Source organism: Simochromis diagramma, unplaced genomic scaffold (genome assembly GCF_900408965.1).
Source record: "Simochromis diagramma unplaced genomic scaffold, fSimDia1.1 OVJJ01000433.1, whole genome shotgun sequence".
In the NCBI taxonomy this organism is placed as follows: domain Eukaryota; kingdom Metazoa; phylum Chordata; class Actinopteri; order Cichliformes; family Cichlidae; genus Simochromis; species Simochromis diagramma.
Window position 1 is genome coordinate 5,483,019 of NW_024387031.1, and position 12,328 is coordinate 5,495,346.

The following is a 12,328-nucleotide window of genomic DNA, read 5'->3' on the forward strand; positions in this document are numbered from 1 at the left end:
GCTGGTATTTTGGCCCATTCCTCCATGCAGATCTTCTCGAGAGCAGTGATGTTTTGGGGCTGTCGCCGAGCAACACGGACTTTCAAATCCCGCCACAGATTTTCTATGGGGTTGAGGTCTGGAGACTGGCTAGGCCACTCCAGGACTTTCAAATGCTTCTTACGGAGCCACTCCTTTGTTGCCCGGGCGGTGTGTTTCGGATCATTGTCATGTTGGAAGACCCAGCCTCGTTTCATCTTCAAAGTTCTCACTGATGGAAGGAGGTTTTGGCTCAAAATCTCACGATACATGGCCCCATTCATTCTGTCCTTAACACGGATCAGTCGTCCTGTCCCCTTGGCAGAAAAACAGCCCCATAGCATGATGTTTCCACCCTCATGCTTCACAGTAGGTATGGTGTTCTTGGGATGCAACTCAGTATTCTTCTTCCTCCAAACACGACGAGTTGAGTTTATACCAAAAAGTTCTACTTTGGTTTCATCTGACCACATGACATTCTCCCAATCCTCTGCTGTATCATCCATGTGCTCTCTGGCAAACTTCAGACGGGCCTGGACATGCACTGGCTTCAGTAGCGGAACACGTCTGGCACTGCGGGATTTGATTCCCTGCCGTTGTAGTGTGTTACTGATGGTGACCTTTGCTACTTTGGTCCCAGCTATCTGCAGGTCATTCACCAGGTCCCCCCGTGTGGTTCTGGGATCTTTGCTCACCGTTCTCATGATCATTTTGACCCCACGGGATGAGATCTTGCGTGGAGCCCCAGATCGAGGGAGATTATCAGTGGTCTTGTATGTCTTCCATTTTCTGATGATTGCTCCCACAGTTGATTTTTTTCACACCAAGCTGCTTGCCTATTGTAGATTCACTCTTCCCAGTCTGGTGCAGGTCTACAATACTTTTCCTGGTGTCCTTCGAAAGCTCTTTGGTCTTGGCCATGGCGGAGTTTGGAGTCTGACTGTTTGAGGCTGTGGACAGGTGTCTTTTATACAGATGATGAGTTCAAACAGGTGCCATTCATACAGGTAATGAGTGGGGGACAGAAAAGCTTCTTACAGAAGACGTTACAGGTCTGTGAGAGCCAGAGATTTTCCTTGTTTGAGGTGACCAAATACTTATTTTCCACCCTAATTTACGAATAAATTCTTTACAAATCCTACCATGTGAATTCATGGATTTTTTTTTTCACATTCTGTCTCTCACAGTTGAAGTGTACCTCTGGTGCAAATTACTGGCCTCTGTCATCATTTTAAGTGGGGGAACTTGCACAATCGGTGGCTGACTAAATACTTTTTTGCCCCACTGTACATACTTATAGCATATTCATAACATTCCTTCATACCGTGTACATTGTAACATACCTATAATAGACCCATTTTTGTAATATATCTATTTTATTGCTAAAACACTTTCTGGATGGATGCAAACTGCATTTTGTTGCCTTGTACTTGTGACATGTGCATTGACAATAACGTTGAATTCTATTCTTAAAAAAAACAAAACTAAATTTTCTTTACAGTTTTAAAAATAAAAACTGTCTATTCATATGTGTGGATTTCTCATATTTTAAATTTGACATGTATTTTTTTTTTTTAATTTATTGATATTTCATGATTTCTTTTCTTCTAATGGTGTACAGTCTGAGCTGCAGCTTCCTCAGTGTTTGAGTCCCATCATGCTTTGTACCACACTCTGATGTTCTCACTCTGATGCAGTTTTTTGTGTTTTAAAAGGCCTGATTAAAAAAAGAGGGGGTTGTGAGGGGGTCCTTTAATCTATAATGGAACAGACGTTATCATTATTGTTAAATAATGCACAGCGGCCACCAGCATCAAATATTAATAACTTATTGAACAGAGCGGTTTCCGGTGACCTGCCTCTGGGCCCAAAACCACGACTTTGAACAGGTCCTGTGCGCGCGTGTGTGTGTGTATGTGTGTGTGTTTATTGACAAAAGGCCACTGTAATATCGAGGGCTGAAAAAGCCCAGGAGGGGCAGCAGAGGGGAAGGTTGTTTCTCTTTCACATTGCTGCAGTTTAGTGGATTATTCTTATAATCCTGGTGTTTACTCAGATTTGTTTTCATAATGTGTAAGAATTAAAATCCTTATTTTATTCATAACAATATTCATTGGGGTAATTTTTCTGGACCATTTCCTTTCTTTGTCTCTCATTCCAATGAATATTTCAAAAACTCTACTTGCTCTCTGTTCTGAGTATTAAAATTAATCCTACTGTTTCTGCAACTATCGGAAAAAAACCTTCTGAGACTCAGTTTGAAACTAAATAGTTCATGTTTTTGAACCAAAGTACTGTACTAAAATATTAAATCTATTAAGAACCAACAAAGGCCACTCAGAAAATTTCATAACCATCTAACAACTTGATGTTTTGTTTTTATAGTGTAGAAGTGTAAAAACCTTTAAAGGGACAGTGTGTAAAATCTCACCACTAGATGTCAGTAGATTGCACTGAACTGTGTTCTGTTTTCTTACCCCTCCCAGCTCATGTGCATTCTCCCAGCTGCGCTGGCTGCTAATACTATGAGTGTATGACTGAGTGAAGCTCACTTCTATCTGATGACAGTGGTACTGAAGTGAACTGCTCAGTAGTTTGTATGACACCCGCATGGTTGCACAGATGGCTGACAATGTTGGGGCATGTTCCTAATGAGACAACGATGAGATGGTGTCCTGGGGGTTCTCCTACCAGATTTGGACCTGGGCATCACAGAACTTGATAGACCAAAACAGAACCACCAGGAACTGCCTTCATATTCTCATGAGGGTGGGCATTGTCTAGCACCAGGAGGACCCCAGGACCTGCTGCACCAGTGTAGGGTATGGCAGCGGGTCCAAGGATTCCATTCTAATAACTAATGGCTGTCAGGCTGCCGTTGCCGAGCCTGTAGAGATCTGTGCGCCCCTCCATGGATATGCCTCCCCAGACCATCACTGATCCACCACCAAATTGGACATGTTGAACAATGTTACAGGCAGCATAAAGTTCTCCACAGCTTCTCCAGACCCTTTCACATCTGTCACATATGCTCAGGGGGAACCTGCTCAACTATGAAAAGCACAGGGCTGGCATTTTATAGCAAACAGGCTCCATGGTGCAGGGCAGTGAGCACAGGGTCCTATAGTGGAGGTTGGGCCCTAAGACACCCTCATGAAGTCTATGTCTGATTGTTTGGTCAGAGACATTCACACCAGTGACCTGCTGGAGGCCATTTTGTAGCTCTGGCAGTGCTCATCCTGTTCCTCCCTGCACAAAGAAGCACATATCAGTCATGCTGTGGGTTAAGGACCTTCTGCAGCCCTGTCCAGCTCTTCTAGAGTAACTGTCTGTCTCCAGGAATCTCCTCCATGCTCTTGAGACACAGCAAATTTTGATGTGCCATCCTGGAGGAGCTGGTCTACCTGTGTGACCTCTGTGGAGTCCAGGTATAACCTCATGCTATCGGTAGTGACACTGACACTAGTAAAATGCAAAAGTAGTGAAAAAACAGTCAGCCAATATGAGCAGGGAGACAGTCCACATGTGAAATCCTTCCTATTTTGGGGGATTGTCCCATTATTGACTTTCTAGTGCACCTGCTGTTAATTTGATTAACATCAAAGCAGCTGAAAATAATTAACACCCTCCTCTGCTACTTAACTGACCGGATCAATATCCCAGAAGTTCAACTGACTTGATGCTTTACTCTGATTAAAACTGTTCTTTTTTCATTTTATTTTTTGATCAGAGCATTTTTAATGAATTAAGTTCATTAAAAACTCACTGTAGGAGCAGCAAACACGACCCCTGACCCTTGTTCAGGCCCATATTTGTGTCTCTGCAGAGGCCGGCGGTCTTTGAGAAGGCCAGCATGTCTGCAGATGTTTATTTGCAGCTCAGGAGAGACCCCGTCTGTCGCAGTTTACTCACAGCCGTCTACGTTTCATGTTCTGCTGGAAACCCATAAAACTAAATGAAAAACGAAACACGAGTTAACAAACATTTTGGCCGTCTTTCACCCTGTGAGCACTAAACATCCCGTATAAAAACCTATTTGCTGGACGGCTTGTAAATTGAAAGCTTTGGAGACGGTTGCCTAGCAACTGGGGCCTGGTTGCCAACCTCGGCATTACTGCCAATTATGGTGGGCAGGAGAAATTGGTGTCATCCCTTTTTTTTCTCCCCCTTTTCTCTTTCCCATCTTCTGAGTGCTTTTTTCCCCAGAAGCCAATCAGCCTTCACACAAAGATCTGAGAACAGCGCCGATATCTCAGCCTTTCACCACACACAAGTGAAAAGTGATCAAAACACGGCAGGAAAAAAAAAAGTTGATGAAAAATCTTTTTTTTTTTTCTTTTTAATGGAGTTCTGCAAAGGCTTTTGTTCGTGTTTGTTCCCTCACTCAGTCTCTGTGTCTGTAATAACATAAATCAAAGGGGGCTGTTTAAAACCACCGTTTGATTTATGTTATTACACACGCGACTCATCATTCGGGCGCTCGCATCATCATCTTTCAGGCTGGGGTTTGCTCATTTTCTCCAAACACGATCCAGAAGTTTTTGTAGCAAAAAAAGAGGAAAAAAGGGCAAACAATCCGCGAGTTAATGCATTTTTTCACAATTAGATTTCAGCAGACATGTTTTGCAGCCCCACCTAGCTGCTGGGGGGACACTGATGAAAACTAATGCTGTAATTCTGCTCAGATATTGCCACCTGACTATTAGATTTTGCCCTTTCTCTTGTATGGGGGCCAATGTGCTTGTTGGTTAACCGAATTAGCTTTTGTGTGTTATTGCTTTACGTTCTCACCCAGAGGACAGTTTCAATAATCGTAGGAGGAGGAGGAGGCGGAGGAGGAAGGGGCGTTCGTCAGCCACCCAGCCCACGGGGTCGTGAATCAGCTCTGCAGCGCAGTACGAGCTGCAGAGGAGCAAACACTTTCAGTTCAGTCAGCATCCGTGGATTAAACCTGTAATCAAATCAATTAAAAACGAATCGGCTCATTTAGAAAGTTTAAAGTACCTGAAAGTCTGTAATGCTTCAGGCTCATTCTAACCAGCCTTTAAAGAGGACGCGATATGCTTATTTCCACCTCTATGCTTTTATTCTTCACTCTACTAGACCAGCTTTGCATGATTCACAGTTCAAAATAACCCTTCTTTATTATACATCGAGCCGTACTGCCGACTGTTTGGTAATCATCACAGAGTTTAACTGTACTTCAGGTTCGTTCAGCCATGAGGCTCTCGTGGTTTTATCTTGGCTCCATGTTTTCATCTGTCTCTGCTTATTTAGTTTTAGCTGTGTAAGTTTCTTTAGTATTCTGTATCAGTTTTATTATTATTGATTTTTGTATTCTAGTTTGTCATTTCTGCATCCTCGTCATCCTCCTGCACCTGGTTGTCAAGTCTCTTGTGCATTGCTTTTACTTTTACTCCTTTTCACACTTAGTTCAGATGTGTTTTGTCCCCCAGGTGTTTCCATGCTGCCTTGGTTACCTTTCTGTGTACATGTACTAATCGTCTTCCTTTGGCCTCTGAATGTCTGTGTTTTCTGCCCATTTACTGTGGCTCATGTGCATTGATGGACTTTTATACTTCTCCTAAATAACAGTTATGTTTTGTAGGTCTTGCTTTGAGTCCTGTAATTGGGTCCCCTTTTTTTGCCTCTCATAACATCCCCCTCTCTGATTCAAGATTCAAGATTCTTCATTTGTCACATGCATAGTTGTACAAGTACAACACGCAGTGAAATGTATCCTCGACTGTTCAAAAGTGGAGAGAAGAACACTATACATTAAGTGAATATATACATGGGGGACACTATGTGCAGTAAGTGGCATAGTGTGGATCAAGTGGATGAATTATGTAGAAAGTGGCATTTTATGCAGTAAGTATTGTGTATGTGACATCATACAGATCCCGGAGTAGAAAAACTGTGATCAACTGAGTGTTTAGAACAGTCTGAGGTTTTGTCTCATATTGCTGTGCATACAAACTGATCTCATCTGAAACTTATTGTAGGGTCTTGACATTACAGCATAAAGCGCCTTGAGCCAAATGTTGTCATTTGGAGCTATATAAATGAAGTAGAACTGAATTGATATGGATAATCATTGAGGTGTTTTGGGGGCTTTTTTTTTTTTAATTAACTTTAGAGTCACGTTATTCTTTTCAAGGTTTTACAGTGACATTTTTACACAAAATATAAAATACAGGAAAATATAACAGGATAAATGTTTTTTATGCAGAAAATAAATATCTTAATCTGTGTAATGTTTTTAAAGACTCACAGCATCCAGAATTGCTCCTTGGTGTGAAAGAAAATCAAAAACCAGTCACAAATCGTCACTTTCTTTGTGCGTGTCAGTCTGTCAGTAAGAAATATGTTTTTTTTATCATAACCCTGACCAAGTACTTTTTAATGCCTAAATCTAAACATGTGGACTGTTTTATCCTTTAAGTCAGGGGTCTCCAACTCCAGGTCTCGAGGGCCGGTGTCCTGCAGGTTTTAGATCTCACCCTGGGTCAACACACCTGAATCAAATGCTTAGTTCATTACCAGGCCTCTGGAGAGCTTCAAGACATGTTGAGGAGGTAATTTAACCATTTGAATCAGCTGTGTTGGATCAAGGACATCTAAAAACTGCAGGACACCGGCCCTCGAGGCCTGGAGTTGGGGACCCCTGCTTTAAGTGGAAAACAAAACAATAAAAACTCGTGCTGATGTCCAGGAACAGGAATCAGACCAACGGCCATGAGACTGCGTTATGAAGCCACACCTTAATACTAAAGAAGAATTGTATCGCAGCTTGATAGTAACACACTAACAGTTGGGTAATAACGTGGAATGGGGTCAATAACTTTGTAATACCATTTTATTGTGGGACAACTATAGCAACGATTCATGGTTATTATAAACAAACTACCATTGATATTTCCAGTTAATAAAACACAGCATCAGACATAATAATAATCACATAATTACCTCCAAAAAGAATTTTAGAGGTTATAAGGTCGGATCATCTCAGTGTCCTAAAATTGGACAGCACCAACCCAAATTATTATTAAATTATTAAAATATTACTGTTGCTAATGGGGTTGAATTGAAGGCACTGTCACGTTTTTATCGAGGAGGTTATGATTTTGGGAGCATTTGTATGCCATTCTGTCTGTAAACACAATAACTGGAAAAGTTTTAATGAATTCTGATCAAACTTCGTAGAGATGTAGAGTGGGCTCGTGTTAACGGTAAGTCACATCCACTGAAGTTTTCAAGGTCACCTTCATGAATTATTGTTGGAAACTTTACAAAAAGCCCGATAACTCTCTGAGTGCTTCTTGTTTCCACATACATGTAAATTAGCACCAAATCAAAACAAATGTCACCTCAAGCTGAAGACCCAGCGTAATCCTACTCAGCTAAAAACTATTGTTGAAATTTTAAGGTTTAATTTGAAATCTGCACTTCTGAACAGTCTGCTATTCTTTTCAAAATGAAGCTGAATATACCTGAGTAATTACATGGTAATTAAATGGTATTACATGTTATTGAAGCTTTATTCCAACATTACTGTTCCTATGTTATTAGCCCTTCGGGACACCTTTCAGCCTCATTTAGCTTCTTATTTTGGTTGTTCCAGATGTGACTTCTTTTGTCCTTCAAGGACCAAAGCTCTGGATTTGCTATAAATGATACATTTTCTTTGCTAATAAGCAACAAACTCTAATCCTGAACATAGACTGCAAATCTGACATCTGTAAACTTCATTATTTGTGAGGAGAAAAAGTATTTTGGGACTATTTGTCAGTTTGTATTCATGATTTCTGAGCTGTCACATAAACTACTGCAGCACAGCAGATATTTTATGGGGGGGGTTTCACCTTCAGGCTTCCTGTATTTCTGCACCTTTTGAAAACCACCAACAGCAAGTTTTCCTAATGTTGTCATTTTTTTTGGAGCACAGTCTCTGAACAGGTACAGTCACATAAGCGGGCTGTTTTCAGGTCTGAAATCAGCCGCGCTCAGGTGTGCGCGGCTCGTCACGGTGGCACACAGAAGGAAAAATCTGATTTGCCTCTGTGCTCTGAGGCTCTGCAGCTGCTGCCAGCCGTGGAAGATGACGTGGGGCTTTTTGGCTTTCACATTGCGAGAAACCCTCCAGTACAGAGCTGTCCCGCTTCGCTGCGAGCGAGGCGACACTTCGACAGGCTCCTCACCGAGCCCGAGGAGGATAAACAGAAAGCTGAAAACCTCGAAGACAGCCTCTCACCTCAAAAGCACACCTGAGGTGGCAGCTGGGCTCCTCCGAGTCAAACGGCCTTTTAATCTCGCTTCGAGGCATGTCAAGTTTGCTGTTGTTGGCCACCACCCCCTAAAAGGCGTTTTAATCATGCCAGGGATGCGTGAAGTGGTGGCGGCCTGGGGCCGGGCAGCACAGGGCCTCCGGGGTTCAGACTGTGCTCAGATTTCCTTTTAAAGGACGAGCCAGCAGAACGGCGGGATAATGTCGAGATAATGAGACTTCTCATTACGCAGCCAGGTGAGGAAACTGAGTGTTTTGACATCGCCGGGTCACGACTCGCCTCGGCCACAAGATGAGCGCTCACGTGCACCGTTGTGTGAGCTGCAGCCTTGGAGGAGCCGAGGTCTGTTGGCTTTCAACTGCTGAGGACACCGGAGCTGCAGGCTTTCATTTCAGACAGCTGTAACAGCTGCACATCAGCCGTCCACTTTAAAGCACTCAGACGGCTCGCTGAGGTGTGGTGACACGTGCCGCTGTGCTCGTGGAAAACTGCACGCCTGAAGAACATACAGAGGAAGAAATCAGACTGTGGAGTAACTGTGATGTCACTAATTGGCATTTTAAACCTGCTTACTAATGATGTTGTCCTGAGGCTGATTAATGTCACATCCACAAACATTTCTTCATTTCTTCTCTTTTTTTGGTCTCTTTCTGGTTTTTGCAGTATTTTACTTGTTTGAGTCACAGTAAATTATCTGGTTTTACTTCCTGTCTTTGCCTTTTTCTTACCCATAGATTTGATATGTGATGAACTGCCATGACATCACCTAAAAGTCAGCACTTTGGCCGCCACCAAAGTGGTTATTTTGGAGTCACAAATTACCATATTCTGGGTGACAGAGTCAGGTTTGTATGGGTTCATCACACAGATTTTGACTAATCAGATACTTAGTAACGCACAAATAAAATCCCAGAATTTCACCCAAACTGGAGCTCAGACTTGTCAGATAATTACATTACATTACAACAGCACAAACATAGTCAAGAGGTCCAGTTCAATTAGCTGAGGTGAAGTCTAGCAGACAGCTAACAGCTACTGCCTGTCAAAGACGCCACGCCCCTAATGTTGGAAACTTTAAGCCTTAATGCAATTAAAACAGGTAAGTAATGAATGAAAATTCACCCTGTGCAGCTGTTATGAAGGATTCAATTATCCACAGAGACCAAACCAGTTTGTATATCAGCTGTAAACATGTTTATTTCTGCTGTAAAGAGTCTGGAGGAGGAAGCCTCGGTTGGCTGGTTTACGTGAATAAACTGCAGTTTTTTTCTGTTTTAAATAGTCTTATAATTATTACAGATATCTGAAACTTGGGAAACTTTGCTAACCTGTTAAGAATGTTCTAAAGAGGGCTCCTTTAAAATAAGAGTATAACTTTTCCTGTCAGATTTCTAGTTTGTGCTCTGCCAGTTTCTCGTCCACCACGCTGCAGCGATGCTGAATTCCCTCCCCGCTTCTGACCAGATAAACTCTCCTATTTGTGAAGTCACAGCTGCAGATAAAGAGACTCTGACCTTTAGTCGGGAAACACTCTCTTGGTGTTTGTCTCCATATTTGTGAGATGTGGATGTTGTTTTCTTTCTCTTTCCAAGACCTCTGCTTTCCCCGCCATGCTTAGAAAGAGGAAAATAATTACCGCGGTCGAGGCTAGGGTCACACGGCAGCTAAACGCCGTGGCTTTGTCGACCGCTTTAAAGCTAATGTTTGCTGAGGCGGAAGGTCGCGGCTCTGGGCTCATTACTGGGGGAAAAAAATAGTCTGACAGAAAGATGAAAGTCGCTGTGCGATAAATTAAAACTGCTGGAAAAAAATTAAACATGAGCCAAAAAAGTTTTTCCTCACAGCAAAGTCTTCGCTAACACATCCACAGCTCATTGTATTGATTAGTTGTTTGCAGCTGGTTAAAATAAAGCTTTGTCATAAATTATTCACAATATTAAAATCCATAATTCTCAGTCCAGCATTGTGATTAATTAATGAGCATCTGAATGCGAGGTGAATATTTACTGCCTGCAAACTCGCTGCAGGTAGGTGATGATGTTAATAATTCAGAGATGAAACCGGCACAGAGAAAATGCGAATAATAAAACTCTTCATGTCTTTATTCCAGAGTTTCTTCGTGCAGCTGCAGCAGAGACGGCCGCGCCTGGAACATCATATCGCTGCAGATGAAATATTAAAGAGCTGGCTGAGATGAACACACTGGTTTGTATCAGCAGCAGCAGCAGGCTGAAGCCGCCGGAGGAAAGAGGAAGATGGACGAGTGTTTGGAGAGCTGAGAGAGAGAGACGATCGCAACGAGGAATATTTCTGATGTGAAAAACTCTCCTGATTCATCAGAGAAAGGTATGAAATATACACCCCAGCCTTACGACGGGACCCCGCAGACACCCGAGGTCAACTCTGAGCTCTGAGAAGAAAAACGCGCTCGGAATTGCACAATCTTCACTCAGCATCAGGACGGGTGCACGATGCGCTGACTGTATCAGAGGTTCACAAATGAAAAGATGGGGCTCGCTGGTGTTACAGAGTTATTAAAACTGCAGGAAAATAAATGTATTGGCAAACATCTAATGCCCCAAAACGGATGACTTTCTATGGTGGATACGACCTGTTTTTACGGCTCCAGCGCTTAAGTAATGCTAACACAGTGCCGAGCAAGTTAAATAGTACATACGCTATAAAAGATAAGAATAATAACCTGTGTTAATTAATATGGCACCTTTCAAAAACAGGGGTACAAAGTGCTTCAGAAGATGGGAAACAAAAAGCAAACCAAATACTTCAGAAGAGAGAGCTTGGTTGTAGCTTCTGAGCTAGCTTCTGAGTCCTGTCTATCAAGGGCCGGACCTCAATATAGGGTTCAGTCAGAGTTTTGAGTTACACTGAATAAAAATCCATGTCGTAAATTTAGGTCAGTCTAAGAGTGAGAAGGGAGGATTATCCAGGGTTGTTAGCCAGTTAGCTTGTAGTTTCAGTCAGATCCACCCTGAGCTCGGCACATCTAGACGTCCCGCCTGCTGTGAAGCGTTGGATCTAGCCTCGAGGCAGCAAGGCCATTAGCTGGATTGTGTGAAAGGGATGGACAGACGTTTTAAGCTGGTAGAGCTGCTTACAAAGGCAACAAATTGAAGTTGTCACACTCAAAAGCTCCTTTATCTTGCTGTACAGTCAAAAGTTTTTCACATTCCAGAAAATAACCGGTCTATGTAAGCAGTAGGGGTGAGTGCTGCAAAGCAGAGATTCTACTGGATATTCCCTTAGACTATTCTCAGATCTTACCCCATCCTGAGAGGCTGATTAACAAAGATCATTAAAACGAAGATTAGCCCCTTCTGATCAGAATTCATTAAAACTTTTCCAGTTTGTTAATACATCAACTTTTATGGACATAGTAATTTATCGGGACGTTGGAGGGTTTCCAGTTTGGTTTGGATTGCGATCCTGCTTTTTCTGCGTGACCTGCTGCTTTTGGCTTCATCAGGCGTGACCTTCACGTCGCACTGTGGTGGTTTTCAGGTTACGATGAGAACTGCCACCTCCAAGTGTGACGTTGTTGGATTTCAGCTGTAGAAAGGTGGAATGACTACTACACATCAGGACTGAGTTACCCCAAATGAAGGCATTGAAGGTGTGGAGGGTGGAGCAGAACATGGGTGTGGTGTCCAAATGAGTGAGGTCATGGATGCAAGTTTCCTTCAAAGGGTGTCTGAGCTCTCCCTGGGAGATGGGGTGAGGAGTTCGGCCATTCAGGAGGAACTCAGAATACGGCTGTTGCTCCTCCACATTGAAAGCAATGTTGGTTCAGGTATCTGAGGATGATGCCTCTTTGATGCCTCCTGGGTGAGATGTTTCAGGCATGTCGCACCAGGAAGGACGATACACTGGAGAGATTTTGTCTTTTGGCTGGGTTGGGAACACCTCGTGTCCCTGTAGAAGGTCATGGATGGATAGACGTTTACCTAGTCCGCCGAAGACAGTGATATGTTACATTGGACAGCTTGCAAACCATCTGGGACTTA